This window comes from Heterodontus francisci, chromosome 25 (assembly GCF_036365525.1).
Source record: "Heterodontus francisci isolate sHetFra1 chromosome 25, sHetFra1.hap1, whole genome shotgun sequence".
NCBI classification, from domain to species: domain Eukaryota; kingdom Metazoa; phylum Chordata; class Chondrichthyes; order Heterodontiformes; family Heterodontidae; genus Heterodontus; species Heterodontus francisci.
This window is the reverse complement of record NC_090395.1, coordinates 7334596-7358984: the sequence shown is the minus strand read 5'-3', so window position 1 is coordinate 7358984 and position 24389 is coordinate 7334596.

Below are 24389 nucleotides of genomic sequence, written 5' to 3'. Positions count from 1 at the left end.
TGAAACCCCTTCACCACACACTGAAACCCCTTCCCCACAAACTGAAACCTCTTCCCCACGCACTGAAACCTCTTCCCCACGCACTGAAACCTCTTCCCCACGCACTGAAACCCCTTCCCCACAGACTGAAACCACTTCCCCTAAGACTGAAACCCCTTCCGCACACTCTGAAACCTCTTCCCCACACACTGAAACCTCTTCCCCGCTCACTGAAACCACTTCCCCACATACTGAAACCCCTTCCCCACACACTGAAGCCTCTTTCGCACGCACTGAATCCCCTTCACCACACACTGAAACCCCTTCACCACACACTGAAACCCCTTCCCCACAAACTGAAACCTCTTCCCCACGCACTGAAACCTCTTCCCCACGCACTGAAACCTCTTCCCCACGCACTGAAACCCCTTCCCCACAGACTGAAACCACTTCCCCACAGACTGAAACCACTTCCCCACACACTGAAACCACTTCCCCACACACTGAAACCACTTCCCCACACACTGAAACATCTTCCACACACACTGAAACCCCTTATCCACAGACTGAAACCCCTTCCCCACACTCTGAAACCTCTTCCACACCCACTGAAACCCATCCCCACACACTGAAACCCCTGCCACACTCAATGAAACCCCTTCCCCACACACTGAAACCCCTTCCACACACACTGTAACCCCTTCCCCGCACAAAGAAACCCCGTCCCCACACACTGAAACCACTTCCACACACACTGAAACCTCTTCCACGCACACTGAAACCCTTCCCCACACACTGAAACCTCTTCCCCACACACTGAAACCCATGCCCACAGACTGAAACACATCCCCACAAACTGAAACTCCTACCCCACACACTGAAACCCATCCCCACACACTGAAACCTCTTCCACACACACTGAATCCGTTCCCTACAGACTGAAACCCTTCCCCACACACTTAAAACTCTTCCCCACATACTGAAACCTCTTCACCACACACTGAAACCCCTTCTCCGCACATATAAACCTCTTTCCCACACACTGTATCCCCTTCACCACACACTGAAACCCCTTCCCCACACACTGAAACCTCTTCCCCACACACTGAAACCACATCCCCACATACTGAAACCGTTTCCCCTCACTCTGAAACCTCTTCCCCACACACTGAAATCTCTTCCCCACACACTGAAACCACGTCCCCACACACTGAAACCTCTTCCCCACCCACTGAAAGCTCTTCCCCACAGACCGAAACCCTTCCCCACACATTGAATCCTCTTCACCACACACTGAATGCCCTTCCCCACGCACTGAAACATCTTCCACACACACTGAAACCTCTTCCCCACACACTGAAACTCCTTCCCCACGCACTGAAACCTCTTCCACACACACTGAAACATCTTCCCCACACACTGAAACATCTTCCCCACACACTGAAACCTCTTCCCCACATGCTGAAACTTCTTCCACACCCACTGAAACCCTTCCCCACACAATGAAACCTCTTACACACACACTGAAACACCTTCCCCACACACTGAAACCTTTCCCTACACACTGAAACCCATCCCCAATCACTGAAACCTCTAACCCACACACTGAAACCTCTTCCCCAGGCACTGAAATCCTTCCCCACACACTGAAACCCATCCCCACACACTAAAACCTCTTCCCCACACAGTAAAACATTTCCCCACACAATGAAACCCTTCGCCACACTCTGAAACCTCTTCCCCACACTCTGAAACCTCTTCCCCACACACTGAAACCCTTCCCCACACACTCAAAGCCATCCCCACACACTGAAACCTCTTCCCGACACACTGAAACCCTTCGCCACACACTGAAACCCATCCCCACAGACTGAAACCTCATCCCCACACACTGAACCAATTCCCCACACACTGAAACCCCTTCCCCACGCGCTGAAACTTCTTCCACACCCACTGAAACCCATCCCCACACAATAAAACCCCTTCCACACACACTGAAACATCTTCCGCACTCAATGAAACCCCTTCCCCACACACTGACACCCCTTCCACACACACTGTAACCCCTTCCCCGCACACAGAAACCCCTACCACACACACGGAAACCCCTTCCACGCACACTGAAACCCTTCCCCACACACTGAAATCTCTTCCCCACACACGGAAACATCTTCCCCACACACTGAAACCCCTTCCCCACACACTGAAACCCATCCCCACACACTGAAACCTCTTCCCCACACACTGTAAGCTCTTCCCCACAGACTGAAACCCTTACCCACACACTGAAACCTCTTCCCCACACACTGAAACCCCTTCCCCACGCACTGAAACCTCTTCTGCACACACTGAAGCCCCTTCCCCACACGCTGAAACTCCGACCTCACACACTGAAACCCCTTCCACACACACTGAAACTCCTTCCCCGCACACTGAAACCCCTTCCCCGCCACTGAAACCCTTCCCCACACGCTGAAACCCCTTCCCCACACACTGAAACCCATTCCACACACACTGAAACCTCTTCCACATGCACTGAAACCATTCCCCACACAATGAAACAGATCCCCACACACTGAAACCTCTTCCCCACAAAATGAAACCTCTTCCCCACACACTGAAACACATCCCCCCACACTGAAATCACTTCCCCACACACTGAAACCCCTTCCCCATACACAGAAACCCCTTCCCCACACACTGAAACCGATCCCCACACACTGAAACCTCTTCCCCATACACTGAAACCCCTTCCCCACACACTGAAACCCATCCCAACACACTGAAACCTCTTCCCCACACACTGTAAGCTATTCCCCACAGACTGAAACCCTTACCCATACACTTAAACCTCATGCCCACACACTGAAACCCCTTCCCCACGCACTGAAACCTCTTCCACACACAGTGAAACCTCTTCCCCACACACTGAAACCTCTTCCCACACAGTGAAACTCCTTCCCCACGCACTGAATCCTGTTCCACGCACACTGAATCCCTTCCCCACACGCTGAGACTTCTTACACACCCACTGAAAACCATTCCCACACACTGAAACCCCTTCCACACACACTGAAACCTCTTCCACACACACTGAAACCCCTTCCCCACACAGAAACCCCTTCCACACGAACTGTATCCCCTTCCACGCACACTGAAAACTCTTCCCAACACACTGAAACAACTTCCCCACACACTGAAACCGATCCCCACATACTGAAACCTCTTCCCCACACACTGAAACCTCTTCCCCACACGCTGAAACCTGTCCCTGCACACTGAAACCCATCCCCACACACAGAAACCTCTTCCCCTCACACTGAAACCTCTTCCCCACACACTGAAAACTTTCCCCATACACTGAAACCCTTCCCCACACTCTGAAACCCATCCCCACACACTGAAACCTCTTCCCCATGCACTGAAACCCCTTCCCCAAACACTGAAACCTATCCCCACACACTGAAACCTCTTCCCCACGCACTGAAACCTCTTCCCCACACACTGAAACCCATCCCCACACACTGAAACCTCTTCCCAACACACTGAAACCACTTCTCCACAGACTGAAACCACTTCCCCACAACTGAAACGTCTTCACCACACACTGAAACCTCTTCACCACACACTGAAACCCCTTCCCCACACAATGAAAACCCCTTCCCCACACACTGAAACCTCTACCCCACAAACTGAAACCCCTTCCCCACACACTGAAACCCATCCCCACACACTGAAACCTCTTCTCCACGCACTGAAACCACTTCCCCACAGACTGAAACCGTACCCCACACACAGAAACCTCTTCCCCACACTCTGAAACCTCTTCCCCACACACTGAAACAACTTCCCCACACATTGAAACCCCTTCCCCACACACTGAAACCCATCCCCACACACTGCAACCTCTTCTCCACGCACTGAAACCACTTCCCCAAAGACTGAAACCCCTTCCCCACACTCTGAAACCTCTTCCCCACAGACTGAAACCGTACCCCACACACAGATACCTCTTCCCCACACACTGAAACCTCTTCCCCACACACTGAAACCTCTTCCCCACACGCTGAACACAGTCCCTACACACTGAAACCCATCCCCACACACAGAAACCTCTTCCCCACACACGGAAAACCTTCCCCACACACTGAAATCCATCCCCACACACTGAAACCACTTCCCCACACACTGAAACCTCTTCCCCACACCCTGAAAACTTTCCCCATACACTGAAACCATTCCCCACACACTGAAACCCATCCCCACACACTGAAACCTCTTCCCCATGCACTGAAACCCCTTCCCCAAACACTGAAACCTATCCCCACACACTGAAACCTCTTCCTCACGCACTGAAACCTCTTCCCCACACACTGAAACCCATCCCCAACACACTGAAACCTCTTCCCCACACACTGAAACCACTTCTCCACAGACTGAAAACACTTCCCCACAACTGAAACCGCTTCCCCACACACTGAAACCTCTTCACCACACACTGAAACCACTTCCCCACACAATGAAACCCCTTCCCCACACAATGAAACCCCTTCCCCACACACTGAAACCTCTACCCCTCAAACTGAAACCCCTTCCCCACACACTGAAACCGATCCCCACACGCAGAAACCTCTTCCCCACACACAGAAACAACTTCCCCACACACTGAAACCCCTTCACCACGCACTGAAACCACGTCCCCTAAGACTGAAACCCCTTCCGCACACTCTGAAACCTCTTCCCCACACACTGAAACCTCTTCCCCGCTCACTGAAACCACTTCACCACACACTGAAACCCATCCCCACACACTGAAACCTCTTCTCCACGCACTGAAACCACTTCCCCTAAGACTGAAACCCCTTCCGCACACTCTGAAACCTCTTCCCCACACACTGAAACCTCTTCCCCGCTCACTGAAACCACTTCCCCACACACTGAAACCCCTTCCCCACACACTGAAGCCTCTTTCGCACACACTGAATCCCCTTCACCACACACTGAAACCCCTTCACCACACACTGAAACCCCTTCCCCACAAACTGAAACCTCTTCCCCACGCACTGAAACCTCTTCCCCACGCACTGAAACCCCTTCCCCACAGACTGAAACCACTTCCCCACAGACTGAAACCACTTCCCCACACACTGAAACCACTTCCCCACACACTGAAACATCTTCCACACACACTGAAACCCCTTATCCACAGACTGAAACCCCTTCCCCACACTCTGAAACCTCTTCCACACCCACTGAAACCCATCCCCACACACTGAAACCCCTGCCACACTCAATGAAACCCCTTCCCCACAAACTGAAACCCCTTCCACACACACTGTAACCCCTTCCCCGCACAAAGAAACCCCGTCCCCACACACTGAAACCACTTCCACACACACTGAAACCTCTTCCACGCACACTGAAACCCTTCCCCACACACTGAAACCTCTTCCCCACACACTGAAACCCATGCCCACAGACTGAAACACATCCCCACAGACTGAAACCCCTACCCCACACACTGAAACCCATCCCCACACACTGAAACCTCTTCCACACACACTGAATCCGTTCCCTACAGACTGAAACCCTTCCCCACACACTTAAAACTCTTCCCCACATACTGAAACCTCTTCACCACACACTGAAACCCCTTCTCCGCACATATAAACCTCTTTCCCACACACTGAATCCCCTTCACCACACACTGAAACCCCTTCCCCACACACTGAAACCTCTTCCCCACACACTGAAACCACATCCCCACATACTGAAACCGTTTCCCCTCACTCTGAAACCTCTTCCCCACACACTGAAATCTCTTCCCCACACACTGAAACCACGTCCCCACACACTGAAACCTCTTCCACACACACTGAAAGCTCTTCCCCACAGACCGAAACCCTTCCCCACACATTGAATCCTCTTCACCACACACTGAATGCCCTTCCCCACGCACTGAAACATCTTCCACACACACTGAAACCTCTTCCCCACACACTGAAACTCCTTCCCCACGCACTGAAACCTCTTCCACACACACTGAAACATCTTCCCCACACACTGAAACATCTTCCCCACACACTGAAACCTCTTCCCCACATGCTGAAACTTCTTCCACACCCACTGAAACCCTTCCCCACACAATGAAACCTCTTACACACACACTGAAACACCTTCCCCACACACTGAAACCTTTCCCTACACACTGAAACCCATCCCCAATCACTGAAACCTCTAACCCACACACTGAAACCTCTTCCCCAGGCACTGAAATCCTTCCCCACACACTGAAACCGATCCCCACACGCAGAAACCTCTTCCCCACACACAGAAACAACTTCCCCACACACTGAAACCCCTTCACCACACACTGAAACCCATCCCCACACACTGAAACCTCTTCTCCACGCACTGAAACCACTTCCCCTAAGACTGAAACCCCTTCCGCACACTCTGAAACCTCTTCCCCACACACTGAAACCTCTTCCCCGCTCACTGAAACCACTTCCCCACACACTGAAACCCCTTCCCCACACACTGAAGCCTCTTTCGCACGCACTGAATCCCCTTCACCACACACTGAAACCCCTTCACCACACACTGAAACCCCTTCCCCACAAACTGAAACCTCTTCGCTACACTCTGAAACCTCTTTCCCAACACACTGAAACAACTTCCCCACACACTGAAACCGATCCCCACATACTGAAACCTCTTCCCCACACACTGAAACCTCTTCCCCACACGCTGAAACCTGTCCCTGCACACTGAAACCCACCCCCACACACAGAAACCTCTTCCCCTCACACTGAAACCTCTTCCCCACACACTGAAAACTTTCCCCATACACTGAAACCCTTCCCCACACACTGAAACCCATCCCCACACACTGAAACCTCTTCCCCATGCACTGAAACCCCTTCCCCAAACACTGAAACCTATCCCCACACACTGAAACCTCTTCCCCACGCACTGAAACCTCTTCCCCACACACTGAAACCCATCCCCACACACTGAAACCTCTTCCCAACACACTGAAACCACTTCTCCACAGACTGAAACCACTTCCCCACAACTGAAACCTCTTCACCACACACTTAAACCTCTTCACCACACACTGAAACCCCTTCCCCACACAATGAAAACCCCTTCCCCACACACTGAAACCTCTACCCCACAAACTGAAACCCCTTCCCCACACACTGAAACCCATCCCCACACACTGATACCTCTTCTCCACGCACTGAAACCACTTCCCCAAAGACTGATACCCCTTCCCCACACTCTGAAACCTCTTCCCCACAGACTGAAACCGTACCCCACACACAGAAACCTCTTCCCCACACTCTGAAACCTCTTCCCCACACACTGAAACAACTTCCCCACACATTGAAACCCCTTCCCCACACACTGAAACCCATCCCCACACACTGCAACCTCTTCTCCACGCACTGAAACCACTTCCCCAAAGACTGAAACCCCTTCCCCACACTCTGAAACCTCTTCCCCACAGACTGAAACCGTACCCCACACACAGATACCTCTTCCCCACACACTGAAACCTCTTCCCCACACACTGAAACCTCTTCCCCACACGCTGCAACCAGTCCCTACACACTGAAACCCATCCCCACACACAGAAACCTCTTCCCCACACACGGAAAACCTTCCCCACACACTGAAATCCATCCCCACACACTGAAACCACTTCCCCACACACTGAAACCTCTTCCCCACACCCTGAAAACTTTCCCCATACACTGAAACCATTCCCCACACACTGAAACCCATCCCCACACACTGAAACCTCTTCCCCATGCACTGAAACCCCTTCCCCAAACACTGAAACCTATCCCCACACACTGAAACCTCTTCCTCACGCACTGAAACCTCTTCCCCACACACTGAAACCCATCCCCACACACTGAAACCTCTTCCCCACACACTGAAACCACTTCTCCACACACTGAAACCCATCCCCACACACTGAAACCTCTTCCCCACACACTGAAACCACTTCTCCACACACTGAAACCACTTCCCCACACAATGAAACCCCTTCCCCACACAATGAAACCCCTTCCCCACACACTGAAACCTCTACCCCTCAAACTGAAACCCCTTCCCCACACACTGAAACCGATCCCAACACGCAGAAACCTCTTCCCCACACACAGAAACAACTTCCCCACACACTGAAACCCCTTCACCACACACTGAAACCCATCCCCACACACTGAAACCTCTTCTCCACGCACTGAAACCACTTCCCCTAAGACTGAAACCCCTTCCGCACACTCTGAAACCTCTTCCCCACACACTGAAACCTCTTCCCCGCTCACTGAAACCACTTCCCCACACACTGAATCCCCTTCACCACACACTGAAACCCCTTCACCACTCACTGAAACCCCTTCACCACACACTGAAACCCCTTCCCCACAAACTGAAACCTCTTCCCCACGCACTGAAACCTCTTCCCCACGCACTGAAACCTCTTCCCCACGCACTGAAACCTCTTCCCCACGCACTGAAACCCCTTCCCCACGCACTGAAACCCCTTCCCCACAGACTGAAACCACTTCCCCACAGACTGAAACCACTTCCCCACACACTGAAACCACTTCCCCACACACTGAAACATCTTCCACACACACTGAAACCCCTTATCCACAGACTGAAACCCCTTCCCCACACTCTGAAACCTCTTCCACACCCACTGAAACCCATCCCCACACACTGAAACCCCTGCCACACTCAATGAAACCCCTTCCCCACAAACTGAAACCCCTTCCACACACACTGTAATCCCTTCCCCGCACAAAGAAACCCCGTCCCCACACACTGAAACCACTTCCACACACACTGAAACCTCTTCCACGCACACTGAAACCCTTCCCCACACACTGAAACCTCTTCCCCACACACTGAAACCCATGCCCACAGACTGAAACACATCCCCACAGACTGAAACCCCTACCCCACACACTGAAACCCATCCCCACACACTGAAACCTCTTCCACACACACTGAATCCGTTCCCTACAGACTGAAACCCTTCCCCACACACTTAAAACTCTTCCCCACATACTGAAACCTCTTCACCACACACTGAAACCCCTTCTCCGCACATATAAACCTCTTTCCCACACACTGTATCCCCTTCACCACACACTGAAACCCCTTCCCCACACACTGAAACCTCTTCCCCACACACTGAAACCACATCCCCACATACTGAAACCGTTTCCCCTCACTCTGAAACCTCATCCCCACACACTGAAATCTCTCCCCCACACACTGAAACCACGTCCCCACACACTGAAACCTCTTCCCCACACACTGAAAGCTCTTCCCCACAGACCGAAACCCTTCCCCACACATTGAATCCTCTTCACACACTGAATGCCCTTCCCCACGCACTGAAACATCTTCCACACACACTGAAACCTCTTCCCCACACACTGAAACCTCTTCCCCACACACTGAAACTCCTTCCCCACGCACTGAAACCTCTTCCACACACACTGAAACATCTTCCCCACACACTGAAACATCTTCCCCACACACTGAAACCTCTTCCCCACATGCTGAAACTTCTTCCACACCCACTGAAACCCTTCGCAACACAATGAAACCTCTTACACACACACTGAAACACCTTCCCCACACACTGAAACCTTTCCCTACACACTGAAACCCATCCCCAATCACTGAAACCTCTAACCCACACACTGAAACCTCTTCCCCAGGCACTGAAATCCTTCCCCACACACTGAAACCAATCCCCACACACTAAAACCTCTTCCCCACACAGTAAAACATTTCCCCACACAATGAAACCCTTCGCCACACACTGAAAACAATCCCCACACTCTGAAACCTCTTCCCCACAGACTGAAACCACTTCCCCACACACTGAAACCACTTCCCCACACACTGAAACATCTTCCACACACACTGAAACCCCTTATCCACAGACTGAAACCCCTTCCCCACACTCTGAAACCTCTTCCACACCCACTGAAACCCATCCCCACACACTGAAACCCCTGCCACACTCAATGAAACCCCTTCCCCACAAACTGAAACCCCTTCCACACACACTGTAATCCCTTCCCCGCACAAAGAAACCCCGTCCCCACACACTGAAACCACTTCCACACACACTGAAACCTCTTCCACGCACACTGAAACCCTTCCCCACACACTGAAACCTCTTCCCCACACACTGAAACCCATGCCCACAGACTGAAACACATCCCCACAGACTGAAACCCCTACCCCACACACTGAAACCCATCCCCACACACTGAAACCTCTTCCACACACACTGAATCCGTTCCCTACAGACTGAAACCCTTCCCCACACACTTAAAACTCTTCCCCACATACTGAAACCTCTTCACCACACACTGAAACCCCTTCTCCGCACATATAAACCTCTTTCCCACACACTGTATCCCCTTCACCACACACTGAAACCCCTTCCCCACACACTGAAACCTCTTCCCCACACACTGAAACCACATCCCCACATACTGAAACCGTTTCCCCTCACTCTGAAACCTCATCCCCACACACTGAAATCTCTCCCCCACACACTGAAACCACGTCCCCACACACTGAAACCTCTTCCCCACACACTGAAAGCTCTTCCCCACAGACCGAAACCCTTCCCCACACATTGAATCCTCTTCACACACTGAATGCCCTTCCCCACGCACTGAAACATCTTCCACACACACTGAAACCTCTTCCCCACACACTGAAACCTCTTCCCCACACACTGAAACTCCTTCCCCACGCACTGAAACCTCTTCCACACACACTGAAACATCTTCCCCACACACTGAAACATCTTCCCCACACACTGAAACCTCTTCCCCACATGCTGAAACTTCTTCCACACCCACTGAAACCCTTCGCAACACAATGAAACCTCTTACACACACACTGAAACACCTTCCCCACACACTGAAACCTTTCCCTACACACTGAAACCCATCCCCAATCACTGAAACCTCTAACCCACACACTGAAACCTCTTCCCCAGGCACTGAAATCCTTCCCCACACACTGAAACCAATCCCCACACACTAAAACCTCTTCCCCACACAGTAAAACATTTCCCCACACAATGAAACCCTTCGCCACACACTGAAAACAATCCCCACACTCTGAAACCTCTTCCCCACACACTGAAACCCTTCCCCACACACTCAAAGCCATCCCCACACACTGAAACCTCTTCCCCACACACTGAAACCCTTCGCCACACACTGAAACCCATCCCCACAGACTGAAACCTCATCCCCACACACTGAACCAATTCCCCACACACTGAAACCCCTTCCCCACGCGCTGAAACTTCTTCCACACCCACTGAAACCCATCCCCACACAATAAAACCCCTTCCACACACACTGAAACATCTTCCGCACTCAATGAAACCCCTTCCACACACACTGACACCCCTTCCACACACACTGTAACCCCTTCCCCGCACACAGAAACCCCTACCACACACACGGAAAACCCTTCCACGCACACTGAAACCCTTCCCCACACACTGAAATCTCTTCCCCACACACGCAAACACCTTCCCCGCACACTGAAACCCATCCCTACAGATTGAAACACATCCCCACTGACTGAAACCCCTACCCCACACACTGAACCCCATCCCCACACACTGAAAACCCTTCTCTGCACATATAAACCTCTTTCCCACACACTGAATCCCCTTCACCACACACTGAAACCCCTTCCCCAAACACTGAAACCTCTTCCCCACACACTGAAACCACTTCCCCACATACTGAAACCGCTTCCCCACACTCTGAAACCTCTTCCCCATACACTGAAATCTCTTCCCCACACACTGAAACCACTTCCCCACACACTGAAACCTCTTCCCCACACACTGAAAGCTCCTCCCCACAGACTGAAACCCTTCCCCACACACTGAAACATCTTCACCACACACTGAAACCTCTTCCCCACACTCTGAAACCTCTTCCCCACACACTGAAATCTCTTCCCCACACACTGAAACCCTTCCCCACACACTGAAACACTTCCCCACACACTGAAACCTCTTCCCCACACACTGAAAGCTCCTCCCCACACACTGAAACCTCTTCCCCACACACTGAAATCTCTTCCCCACACACTGAAACCTCTTCCCCACACACTGAAAGCTCCTCCCCACAGACTGAAACCTCCTCCCCACAGACTGAAACCCTTCCACACACACTGAAACCCCTTCCACACACACTGTAACCCCTTCCCCGCACACAGAAACCCCTACCACACACACGGAAACCCCTTACACGCACACTGAAACCCTTCCCCACACACTGAAATCTCTTCCCCACACACGGAAACCCCTTCCCCACACACTGAAACCCATCCCTACAGATTGAAACACATCCCCACTGACTGAAACCCCTACCCCACGCACTGAAACCCATCCCCACACACTGAAACCTCTTCCACACACAATGAAACCGTTACCTACAGACTGAAACCCTTCCCCACACACTTAAAACACTTCCCCACACACTGCAAACCCTTCTCTGCACATATAAACCTCTTTCCCACACACTGAATCCCCTTCACCACACACTGAAACCCCTTCCCCAAATACTGAAACCTCTTCCCCACACACTGAAACCACTTCCCCACATACTGAAACCGCTTCCCCACACTCTGAAACCTCTTCCCCACACACTGAAATCTCTTCCCCACACACTGAAACCACTTCCCCACACACTGAAACCTCTTCCCCACACACTGAAAGCTGCTCCCCACAGACTGAAACCCTTCCCCACACACTGAAACATCTTCACCACACACTGAAACCCCTTCCCCACACTCTGAAACCTCTTCCCCACACTCTGAAACCTCTTCCCCACACACTGAAATCTCTTCCCCACACACTGAAACCACTTCCCCACACACTGAAACCTCTTCCCCACACACTGAAAGCTCCTCCCCACAGACTGAAACCCTTCCCCACACACTGAAACATCTTCACCACACACTGAAACCTCTTCCACACACACTGAAACCACTTCCACACACACTGAAACCTCTTCCACGCACACTGAAACCCTTCCCCACACACTGAAACCCCTTCCCCACACACGGAAACCCCTTCCCCACACACTGAAACCCATGCCCACAGACTGAAACACATCCCCACAGACTGAAACCCCTACCCCACACACTGAAACCCATCCCCACACACTGAACCCTCTTCCACACACACTGAAACCGTTCCCTACAGACTGAAACCCTTCCGCACACACTTAAAACTCTTCCCCACATACTGAAACCTCTTCACCACTCACTGAAACCCCTTCTCCGCACATATAAGTCTCTTTCCCACACACTGTATCCCCTTCACCACACACTGAAACCCCTTCCCCACACACTGAAACCTCTTCCCCACACACTGAAACCACTTCCCCACATACTGAAACCGTTTCCCCACACTCTGAAATCTCTTCCCCACACTCTGAAATCTCTTCCCCACACACTGAAACCACGTCCCCACACACTGAAACCTCTTCCCCACACACTGAAATCTCTTCCCCACAGACCGAAACCCTTCCCCACACACTGAATCCTCTTCACCACACACTGAATGCCCTTCCCCACGCACTGAAACATCTTCCACACACACTGAAACCTCTTCCCCACACACTGAAACTCCTTCCCCACGCACTGAAACCTCTTCCACACACAATGAAACATCTTCCCCACACACTGAAACCTCTTACCCACACGCTGAAACTTCTTCCACACCCACTGAAACCCTTCCCCACACAATGAAACCTCTTACACACACACTGAAACCCCTTCCCCACACACTGAAACCTTTCCCTACACACTGAAACCCATCCCCAATCACTGCAACCTCTACCCCACACACTGAAACCTCTTCCCCAGGCACTGAAATCCTTCCCCACACACTGAAACCCATCCCCACACACTAAAACCTCTTCCCCACACAGTAAAACATTTCCCCACACAATGAAACCCTTCGCCACACACTGAAAACAATCCCCACACTCTGAAACCTCTTTCCCACACACAGAAACCCTTCCCCACACACTCAAAGCCATCCCCACACACTGAAACCTCTTCCCCACACACTGAAACCCTTCGCCACACATTGAAACCCATCCCCACAGACTGAAACCTCATCCCCACACACTGAACCAATTCCCCACACACTGAAACCCCTTCCCCACGCGCTGAAACTTCTTCCACACCCACTGAAACCCATCCCCACACACTGACACCCCTTCCACACACACTGTAACCCCTTCCCCGCTCACAGAAACCCCTTCCCCACACACTGAAACCCCTACCACACACACGGAAACCCCTTCCACGCACACTGAAGCCCTTCCCCACACACTGAAATCTCTTCCCCACACACTGAAATCTCTTCCCCACACACGGAAACCCCTTCCCCACACACTGAAACCCATCCCTACAGATTGAAACACATCCCCACTGACTGAAACCCCTACCCCACACACTGAAACCCATCCCCACACACTGAAACCTCTTCCACACTCAATGAAACCCCTTCCCCACACACTGACACCCCTTCTCTGCACATATAAACCTCTTTCCCACACACTGAATCCCCTTCACCACACACTGAAACCCCTTCCCCAAACACTGAAACCTCTTCCCCACACACTGAAACATCTTCCCCACACACTGAAATCTCTTCCCCACACACTGAAACCACTTCCCCACACACTGAAACCACTTCCCCACACACTGAAACCTCTTCCCCACACACTGAAAGCTCTTCCCCACAGACTGAAACCCTTCCCCACATACTGAAACCTCTTCCCCACATACTGAAACCTCTTCCCCACACACTGAAACCTCTTCCCCACACACTGAAACCTCTTCCCCACACACTGAAACCCCTTCCCCACACACTGAAAAACCTTCCCCACACACTGAAAAACCTTCCCCACACACTGAAAAACCTTCCCCACACACTGAAACACCTTCCCCACACACTGAAACCCATTCCCACACACTGAAACCTCTTCCCCACACACTTAAAACCATCCCCACACACTGAAACACTTCCTCACACACTGAATCCTCATCCCCACACACTGAAACCCCTTCCCTACACACGGAAACACCTTCCCCACACACTAAAACCCATCCCCACACAATGAAACACCTTCCCCACACACTGAAACCTCTTCCCCACACACTGAAACCTCTTCACCACAGACTGAAATCCTTCCCCACACACTGAAACCTCTTCCTCAAACACTGAAACCGCTTCCCCACGCACTGAAACCTCTTCCACAAACACTGAAACCTCTTCCCCAAACACTGAAACCCATCCCCAAACACTGAAACCTCTTCCACACACTGAAACCCCTTCCCCACACACTTAAACCCATCCCCACACACTGAAAACCTTCTCCACACACTGAAACCTCTTCCCCACACACTGCAACCCCTTCCCCACACATTTAATCCCATCCCCACACACTGAAACCCTTCCCCACACACTGAAACCTCATCCCCACACACTGAAAAACCTTCCCCACAAACTTAAACCCATCCCCACACACTGTAAACCCTTCCCCACACACTGAAACCCATCCCCAAACACTGAAACCTCTTCCACACGCACTGAAACCTTTCCCTACAGACTGAAAGCCTTCCACACACACTGAAACCTCTTCCCCGCAAACTGAAACCCCTTCCCCACACACAGAAAGCCATCCCCACACACTGAAACCTCTTCCCCACACACTGAAACCCCTGCCCCACACACTGAAACCCATCCCCACCCACTGAAACCACTTCCCCACACACTGCAACCTCTTCCCCAAACACTGAAACCCCTTCCCCACTCACTGAAACCCCTTCCACATACACTGAAACCTCTTCCCCACACACTGAAACCCCTTCCCCACAGACTGAAACCACTTCCCCACACACTGAAACCTCTTCCCCACACACTGAAAACTCTTGCCCACGCACTGACACCCCTTATCCGCACACTGAAACCCCTTTCCCACACACTGAAACCTCTTCCCCACACACTGAGACCCATTCCCAACAGACTGAAACCACTTCCCCACGCACTGAAACCTCTTCCACACACACTGAAACATCTTCCCCACACACTGAAACCTCTTCCCCACACGCTGAAACTTCTTCCACACCCACTGAAACCCATCCCCACACACTGAAACCCCTTCCACACACACTGAAACCTCTTCCTCACACACTGAAACCCCTTCCCTACACAATGAAACCTCTCCCGCACACACTGAAACCCCTTCCCCACACACTGAAACCTTTCCCTACACACTGAAACCCATCCCCAATCACTGAAACCTCTACCCCACACACTGAAACTTCTTTCCCAGGCACTGAAATCCTTCCCCACACACTGAAACTTATCCCCACACACTAAAACCTCTTCCCCACACAGTAAAACATTTCCCCACACAATGAAACCCTTCGCCACACACTGAAAACAATCCCCACACACTCAAAGCCATCCCCACACACTGAAACCTCTTCCCCACACACTGAAACCCTTCGCCACACACTGAAACCCATCCCCACAGACTGAAACCTCATCCCCACACACTGAACCAATTCCCCACACACTGAAACCCCTTCCCCACGCGATGAAACTTCTTCCACACCCACTGAAACCCATCCCCACACACTAAAACCCCTTCCACACAAACTGAAACCTCTTCCACACTCAATGAAACCCCTTCCCCACACACTGACACCCCTTCCACACACACTGTAACCCCTTCCCCGCACACAGAAACCCCTTCCCCAAACACTGAAACCCCTACCACTCACACGGAAACCCCTTCCACGCACACTGAAACCCTTCCCCACACACTGAAATCTCTTCCCCACACACGGAAACCCCTTCCCCACACACTGAAACCCATCCCTACAGATTGAAACACATCCCCACTGACTGAAACCCCTACCCCACACACTGAAACCCATCCCCACACACTGAAACCTCTTCCACACACAATGAAACCGTTACCTACAGACTGAAACCCTTCCCCACACACTTAAAACACTTCCCCACACACTGAAACCCCTTCTCCGCACATATAAACCTCTTTCCCACACACTGAATCCCCTTCACCACACACTGAAACCCCTTCCCCAAACACTGAAACCTCTTCCCCACACACTGAAACCACTTCCCCACATACTGAAACCGCTTCCCCACACTCTGAAACCTCTTCCCCACACACTGAAATCTCTTCCCCACACACTGAAACCACTTCCCCACACACTGAAACCTCTTCCCCACACACTGAAACCTCTTCCCCACACACTGAAACCTCTTCCCCACACACTGAAAGCTCTTCCCCACAGACTGAAACCCTTCCCCACACAGTGAAACCTCTTCACCACACACTGAAACCTCTTCCACACACACTGAAACCTCTTCCCCACACACTGAAACCCATCCCCACACACTGAAACCTCTTCCCCACACACTTAAAACCATCCCCACACACTGAAACACTTCCTCACACACTGAATCCTCATCCCCACACACTGAAACCCCTTCCCTACACACTGAAACCCCTTCCCCAAACACTGAAACCCATCCCCACACAATGAAACACCTTCCCCACACACTGAAACCCATCCCCACACACTGAAACACTTCCCCACACACTGAAACACTTCCCCACGCACTGAATCCTCTTCCACAAACACTGAAACCTCTTCCACAAACACTGAAACCTCTTCTGCAAACACTGAAACCCATCCCCACACACTGAAACCTCTTCCCCACACACTGAAACCCCTTCCCCACACACTTAAACCCATCCCCACACACTGAAACCCTTCTCCACACACTGAAACCTCTTCCCCACACACTGAAACCCCATCCCCACACACTTAATCCCATCCCCACACACTGAAACCCTTCCCCACACACTGAAACCTCATCCCCACACAATGACAAACCTTGCCCACAAACTTAAACCAATCCCCACACACTGAAAACCCTTCCCCACACACTGAAACCCATCCCCACACACTGAAACCTCTTCACCACAGACTGAAATCCTTCCCCACACACTGAAACCTCTTCCTCAAACACTGAAACCGCTTCCCCACGCACTGAAACCTCTTCCACAAACACTGAAACCTCTTCCGCAAACACTGAAACCCATCCCCACAAACTGAAACCTCTTCCCCACACACTGAAACCCCTTCCCCATACACTTAAACCCATCCCCACACACTGAAACCCTTCTCCACACACTGAAACCTCTTCCCCACACACTGAAACCCCTTCCCCACACACTTAATCCCATCCCCACACACTGAAACCCTTCCCCACACACTGAAACCTCATCCCCACACAATGACAAACCTTGCCCACAAACTTAAACCAATCCCCACACACTGAAAACCCATCCCCACACACTGAAACCCATCCCCACACACTGAAACCTCTTCCCCACACACTGAAACTCCTTCCCCACGCACTGAAACCTCTTCCACACACAATGAAACATCTTCCCCACACAATGAAACCTCTTACACACACACTGAAACCCCTTCCCCACACACTGAAACCTTTCCCTACACACTGAAACCCATCCCCAATCACTGCAACCTCTACCCCACACACTGAAACCTCTTCCCCAGGCACTGAAATCCTTCCCCACACACTGAAACCCATCCCCACACACTAAAACCTCTTCGCCACACAGTAAAACATTTCCCCACACAATGAAACCCTTCGCCACACACTGAAAACAATCCCCACACTCTGAAACCTCTTTCCCACACACTGAAACCCTTCCCCACACACTCAAAGCCATCCCCACACACTGAAACCTCTTCCCCACACACTGAAACCCTTCGCCACACACTGAAACCCATCCCCACAGACTGAAACCTCATCCCCACACACTGAACCAATTCCCCACACACTGAAACCCCTTCCCCACGCGCTGAAACTTCTTCCACACCCACTGAAACCCATCCCCACACACTAAAACCCCTTCCCCGCTCACAGAAACCCCTTCCCCGCTCACAGAAACCCCTTCCCCACACACTGAAACCCCTACCACACACTAGGAAACCCCTTCCACGCACACTGAAGCCCTTCCCCACACACTGAAATCTCTTCCCCACACACGGAAACCCCTTCCCCAAACACTGAAACCCATCCCTACAGATTGAAACACATCCCCACTGACTGAAACCCCTACCACACACACTGAAACCCATCCCCACACACTGAAACCTCTTCCACACACAATGAAACCGTCACCTACAGACTGAAACCCTTCCCCACACACTTAAAACCCCTTCTCTGCACATATAAACCTCTTTCCCACACACTGAATCACCTTCACCACACACTGAAACCCCTTCCCCAAACACTGAAACCTCTTCCCCACACACTGAAACCTCATCCCCACACATTGAAATCTCTTCCCCACACACTGAAACCACTTCCCCACACACTGAAACCACTTCCCCACACACTGAAACCTCTTCCCCACACACTGAAAGCTCTTCCCCACAGACTGAAACCCTTCCCCACACACAGAAACCTCTTCACCACACACTGAAACCTCTTCACCACACACTGAAACCTCTTCCACACACACTGAAACCTCTTCCCCACACACTGAAAAACCTTCCCCACACACTGAAACCCATTCCCACACACTGAAACCTCTTCCCCACACACTTAAAACCATCCCCACACACTGAAACACTTCCTCACACACTGAATCCTCATCCCCACACACTGAAACCCCTTCCCTACACACGGAAACACCTTCCCCACACACTAAAACCCATCCCCACACAATGAAACACCTTCCCCACACACTGAAACCCATCCCCAAACACTGAAACACTTCCCCACACACTGAAACCTCTTCCCCACACACTGAAACCTCTTCACCACAGACTGAAATCCTTCCCCACACACTGAAACCTCTTCCTCAAACACTGAAACCGCTTCCCCACGCACTGAAACCTCTTCCACAAACACTGAAACCTCTTCCCCAAACACTGAAACCCATCCCCAAACACTGAAACCTCTTCCACACACTGAAACCCCTTCCCCACACACTTAAACCCATCCCCACACACTGAAACCCTTCTCCACACACTGAAACCTCTTCCCCACACACTGAAACCCCTTCCCCACACATTTAATCCCATCCCCACACACTGAAACCCTTCCCCACACACTGAAACCTCATCCCCACACACTGAAAAACCTTCCCCACAAACTTAAACCCATCCCCACACACTGTAAACCCTTCCCCACACACTGAAACCCATCCCCAAACACTGAAACCTCTTCCACACGCACTGAAACCTTTCCCTACAGACTGAAAGCCTTCCACACACACTGAAACCTCTTCCCCGCAAAATGAAACCCCTTCCCCACACACAGAAAGCCATCCCCACACACTGAAACCTCTTCCCCACACACTGAAACCCCTGCCCTACGCACTGAAACCCATCCCCACCCACTGAAACCACTTCCCCACACACTGCAACCACTTCCCCAAACACTGAAACCCCTTCCCCACTCACTGAAACCCCTTCCACATACACTGAAACCACTTCCCCACACACTGAAACCCCTTCCCCACAGACTGAAACCACTTCCCCACACACTGAAACCTCTTCCCCACACACTGAAAACTCTTGCCCACGCACTGACACCCCTTATCCGCACACTGAAACCCCTTTCCCACACACTGAAACCTCTTCCCCACACACTGAGACCCATTCCCCACAGACTGAAACCACTTCCCCACGCACTGAAACCTCTTCCACACACACTGAAACATCTTCCCCACACACTGAAACCTCTTCCCCACACGCTGAAACTTCTTCCACACCCACTGAAACCCATCCCCACACACTGAAACCCCTTCCACACACACTGAAACCTCTTCTTCACACACTGAAACCCCTTCCCTACACAATGAAACCTCTCCCGCACACACTGAAACTCCTTCCCCACACACTGAAACCTTTCCCTACACACTGAAACCCATCCCCAATCACTGAAACCTGTACCCCACACACTGAAACCTCTTCCCCAGGCACTGAAATCCTTCCCCACACACTGAAACTTATCCCCACACACTAAAACCTCTTCCCCACACAGTAAAACATTTCCCCAAACAATGAAACCCTTCGCCACACACTGAAAACAATCCCCACACACTCAAAGCCATCCCCACACACTGAAACCTCTTCCCCACACACTGAAACCCTTCGCCACACACTGAAACCCATCCCCACAGACTGAAACCTCATCCCCACACACTGAACCAATTCCCCACACACTGAAACCCCTTCCCCACGCGATGAAACTTCTTCCACACCCACTGAAACACATCCCCACACACTAAAACCCCTTCCACACAAACTGAAACCTCTTCCACACTCAATGAAACCCCTTCCCCACACACTGACACCCCTTCCACACACACTGTAACCCCTTCCCCGCACACAGAAACCCCTTCCCCACACACTGAAACCCCTACCACACACACGGAAACCCCTTCCACGCACACTGAAACCCTTCCCCACACACTGAAATCTCTTCCCCACACACGGAAACCCCTTCCCCACACACTGAAACCCATCCCTATAGATTGAAACACATCCCCACTGACTGAAACCCCTACCCCACACACTGAAACCCATCCCCACACACTGAAACCTCTTCCACACACACTGAAAACCCTTCTCCGCACATATAAACCCCTTCCCCACACATTTAATCCCATCCCCACACACTGAAACCCTTCCCCACACACTGAAACCTCATCCCCACACACTGAAAAACCTTCCCCACAAACGTAAACCCATCCCCACACACTGTAAACCCTTCCCCACACACTGAAACCCATCCCCAAACACTGAAACCTCTTCCACACGCACTGAAACCTTTCCCTACAGACTGAAAGCCTTCCACACACACTGAAACCTCTTCCCCGCAAACTGAAACCCCTTCCCCACACACAGAAAGCCATCCCCACACACTGAAACCTCTTCCCCACACACTGAAACCCCTGCCCTACACACTGAAACCCATCCCCACCCACTGAAACCACTTCCCCACACACTGCAACCTCTTCCCCAAACACTGAAACCCCTTCCCCACTCACTGAATCCCCTTCCACATACACTGAAACCTCTTCCCCACACACTGAAACCCCTTCCCCACAGACTGAAACCACTTCCCCACACACTGAAACCTCTTCCCCACACACTGAAAACTCTACCCCACACACTGACACCCCTTATCCGCACACTGAAACCCCTTTCCCACACACTGAAACCTCTTCCCCACACACTGAGACCCATTCCCCACAGACTGAAACCACTTCCCCACGCACTGAAACCTCTTCCACACACACTGAAACATCTTCCCCACACACTGAAACCTCTTCCCCACGCGATGAAACTTCTTCCACACCCACTGAAACCCATCCCCACTGACTGAAACCCCTACCCCACACACTGAAACCCATCCCCACACACTGAAACCTCTTCCACACACACTGAAACCCCTTCTCCGCACATATAAACCTCTTTCCCACACACTGAATCCCCTTCACCACACACTGAAACCCCTTCCCCAAACACTGAAACCTCTTCCCCACACACTGAAACCACTTCCCCACATACTGAAACCGCTTCCCCACACTCTGAAACCTCTTCCCCACACACTGAAATCTCTTCCCCACACACTGAAACCTCTTCCCCACACACTGAAACCTCTTCCCCACACACTGAAACCTCTTCCCCACACACTGAAAGCTCTTCCCCACAGACTGAAACCCTTCCCCACACAGTGAAACCTCTTCACCACACACTGAAACCTCTTCCACACACACTGAAACCTCTTCCCCACACACTGAAACACCTTCCCCACACACTGAAACACCTTCCCCACACACTGAAACACTTCCTCACACACTGAATCCTCATCCCCACAGACTGAAACCCCTTCCCTACACACTGAAACCCCTTCCCCAAACACTGAAACCCATCCCCACACAATGACACAACTTCCCCACACACTGAAACCCATCCCCACACACTGAAACACTTCCCCACACACTGAAACCTCTTCCCCACACACTGAAACCTCTTCACCACAGACTGAAATCCTTCCCCACACACTGAAACCTCTTCCTCAAACACTGAAACCGCTTCCCCACGCACTGAAACCTCTTCCACAAACACTGAAACCCATCCCCACACACTGAAACCCCTTCCCCACAGACTGAAACCACTTCCACACACACTGAAACCTCTTCCCCACACACTGAAAACTCTTCCCCACGCACTGACACCCCTTATCCGCTCACTGAAACCCCTTTCCCACACACTGAAACCTCTTCCCCACACACTGAGACCCATTCCCCACAGACTGAAACCACTTTCCCACACACTGAAACCCCTTTCCCACACACTGAAACCCCTTTCCCACACACTGAAACTCCTTCCCCACAGACTGAAACCACTTCCCCACACACTGAAATCTCTTCCCCACACACTGAAACCTCTTCCCCACGCACTGACACACCTTATCCACCCACTGAAACACATTCCCCACAGTCTGAAACCTCTTCCCCACACACTGAAACCACTTCCGCACAGACTGAAACCCCTTCCCCACACACTGAAACCCATCCCCACACACTGAAACCTCTTCCCCACACACTGAAACCCATTCCCCACAGACTGAAACACATCCCCACACACAGAAACCTCTTCCCCACACACTGAAACCTCTTCCCCACACACTGAAACGTCTTCCCCACACGCTGAAACCTGTCCCTACACACTGAAACCCATCCCCACACACAGAAACCTCTACCCCACACACTGAAATCTCTTCCCCACACACTGAAAACCTTCCCCACAAACTGAAATCCATCCCCACACACTGAAACCTCTTCTGCACACACTGAAACCTCTTCCCCACACACTGTAAACCCTTCCCCATACACTGAATCCCTTCCCCACACACTGAAACCCATCCCCACACACTGAAACCTCTTCCCCATGCACTGAAACCCCTTCCCCAAACACTGAAACCTCTTCCCCACGCACTGAAACCTCTTCCCCACGCACTGAAACCTCTTCCCCACGCACTGAAACCTCTTCCCCACACACTGAAACCTCTTCCCACACACTGAAACCTCTTCCCACACACTGAAACCACTTCTCCACAGACTGAAACCACTTCCCCACAACTTAAACCTCTTCCCCACACACTGAAACCTCTTCACCACACACTGAAACCCCTTCCCCACACA